Source organism: Ailuropoda melanoleuca, unplaced genomic scaffold (assembly GCF_002007445.2).
Source record: "Ailuropoda melanoleuca isolate Jingjing unplaced genomic scaffold, ASM200744v2 unplaced-scaffold8619, whole genome shotgun sequence".
Taxonomy (NCBI): Eukaryota; Metazoa; Chordata; class Mammalia; order Carnivora; family Ursidae; genus Ailuropoda; species Ailuropoda melanoleuca.
Genome location: NW_023254013.1, coordinates 727 through 3,407, shown reverse-complemented (window position 1 = coordinate 3,407; position 2,681 = coordinate 727). Strand labels below are relative to the sequence as shown.

The window sequence follows — 2,681 nt, the reverse complement described above, 5'->3', positions numbered from 1 at the left end:
GGGGGGGGGGGGGGGAACACACCTCAGAACTGGAAAAAAAACAAAAACAAAAAAAAACCTCCACCAAGGGAACCCAGAACGTAGGAGCGTACAATAGGAAAGTAGGTTTAACGAGGCTAGGACAAAAACATGGGGAGTTACAAAGGATTTTTTAATGTGAACCAAAAAAAGGTAGTCCTTGGAAAGTCCCAGGTAAAATACTTGCACTGCTTCCCGTGTTCACTACAAAACAGACTCTATACTTGCCCCATGAAAGAGAGCGCCTTGGAGACAAGATGGTGAGACGCAATGAGAAGGATCTCACACCTAATACTCACGTTCATTCAACGGTAACGCACCGGCGGACATCTTAAAACATCTAATGGATAAATCAAACACAGGGATTCGTTACTAGTGAGGGCGCTCGGCCAGCAGCTTCTTCCCAGCCCACGTATTAGGAAACTCCAGCCCGGGGGAGGGAGATGGTCAGCGCGCTGCGGTGATGGCGTCAGCGAGACACTCGGAGTCACCTGGGTTCATCATTACCCCCGTCTTCCCCCAGGACCACCACCAGCCACTCCATCTCGCAATCAATCCACTCACCCTCGTGGTGTTGCGGACCAGCCTGCGAGGACCAGGGGCCTGGGAAGAAACAGGGCGTCAGCCGAGGCCAGGATGACTCCAGCTAAGTCCCCCCTGACCTGGGCTGGGTCAGTTCCAAATAGTGGCGTCATGGACGCATCAGAAACTCTAGTCTGTAATGGCAGCTCATCCTGCTCAGCCCGAGACTGCGGCCCCCTCAACCGGTAGGGCCCCGAGACACCTACACGCAGGAAGCCGTGCGAAGACAGCGCAGGACGCCGGGGCCGCCGCCTCCCCTGGGTGTAGGGGAGGGAGCCCCAGCTGCTCCGAGGGGCACCGCACCATTCCCAAACTGATGGACTCAGACCGTCGCACAAAGAGAGCAGCGACGGCGGGACCCAGCTATTTATAGCAGCGTGCGGTTGGGGGCCTGACCGGCATGGCTGTCTTCGTCGATGCCGGGCTCGACCCACGGCCTCTTCCCCTTCGTTCGTCCAAACAAGAATAAACCAAGTGAAAGAGAGGCCAGGGGTGAATGTTTCACACTCTTCCGGGCAAATATTAGGGCATATTTTGTTAATTTTGAAAAACAAAAGACGGATGACTGTCTCTCGACTGGCCGGGCCGGACGCATGCGCAGCTGAGCTCGCTTCCTTAATGGCCGCCCCACCGCAGGCCAGTACCCCCTGGAGTAATGATCTAGGGACCTGTCTCTCGTCCTCACCGGTCCCCGCCTGGGATCCAGGTCCCTCCGGGAGGCTGTCACCCGCTTCGTCTAGCCAGCGAAATCTGAATTCGCAACCCACTCCAGCCCGCAGACCTGTCAGGCACATTAACCTTAGTGTCTTTTTTTTTTTTTCTTTAACAGCTTTAAGATATAAATGACATACAAGAAACAATTTCAAAAACACCATTTGAGGGTGCCTGGGTGGCTCAGATGGTTAAGCGTCTGCCTTCGGCTCAGGTCGTGATCTTAGGGTCCTGGGATGGAGCCCTGCATCTGGTCCCTACTCTGCGGGGAGTCTGCTTTTCCCTCTCTCACTCTGAATCTGTGTCTCATGAATAAATAAATAAAATACTTAAAAAATAAAACAAAATACACCACTTAAAAAAAAACACCATTTGATAAGTTTATCTATTTTCAGGTATTTTTATTTATTTATTTTTGCTAGAGAGAGAGAGCGACTATGAGCAGGGGGGGAAGGGCAGAGAGAGAAGCAGGCTCTCCACTGAGCAGGGAGCCCTATGCGGGGCTCCATCCCAGGACCCTGGGATCATGACCTGAGCTGAAAGCAGACGCTTAGGGGGCTGAGCCACCCAGGCGCCCTACCCCCCCATTTGATAACTTAAAGCATTCTAACCTCTTTAAAGTGTACAGTTCAGTAGTGTTGAATGTATTCACGTTGCTGTGCAACCGATCTGCAGAACTTTCTTATCTTACGGTACTAGAACACGATACAATTAAAGTACTCCATTAAGCTAAACTACTCCCATTAGACTACACCCCATTTCCTGTTTCATGTTCTCTTTATGAGCAGTGCGTGGCCTGGGAGTTGGCTGAACAGCAGACATGTTCAGTACACCTGATATATCACCATATATCTCAGGTGGGGTTGGAAGCAAAACAAATTATGGTGGTGTAGCAACATCCAGGCCCTGTTCTCCCTTTGCTAGTTTTTGCTCCCCCGGAAATCTGGTCATTTGCTCTTGGCCACTTAATCCATCAACTCATAAATGATCTCAGATTCCACCTTCCTGGATGCTTCTATACCTCCTCATTTATTAATGCAGTTAATGTTTGGTGATGTATGTTGGCATCTTCATCTTTTGTGAGAAAGCCACTTACGTGAGGGGATGAGTTGGGGGTTCCAGATCATAGGAAATCAGTCTTTTTCCCCCCTTAGGAATCTTTACACCCAACGTGGGGCTCGAACTCACGACCCCAAGATCAACAGTTGCATGTTCTTATCAACTGAACCCCCCAGGTGCCACCAAAATTAGTCTTAAGTCACATAATTTAGGCACAGTGAACACAGATTAAATTTGGAAGGAGGCCACTGTGCGTGTAGGAAATAAATCTTTTACTTCTGCAATCATCATTCATCTGACCTCCCTTGCCC

The 2,681-nt window shown here is 50.3% G+C and overlaps 1 long non-coding RNA gene and 1 other non-coding gene across 2 annotated transcripts; both read right to left on the bottom strand.

Moving 5' to 3' along the window:
• Window positions 1-7: 7 nt before the first annotated feature.
• Window positions 8-965, bottom strand: LOC105234945. The gene is made up of 3 exons (XR_004623200.1): window positions 807-965; window positions 583-621; window positions 8-358 (listed from the first exon to the last, which is right to left on the bottom strand). It is a non-coding gene; the product is annotated as an uncharacterized LOC105234945 (long non-coding RNA).
• On the bottom strand, window positions 464-526 carry LOC117800875. Its single transcript, XR_004623201.1, has one exon. It is a non-coding gene; the product is annotated as a small nucleolar RNA SNORD48 (small nucleolar RNA).
• Window positions 966-2,681: the final 1,716 nt, after the last annotated feature.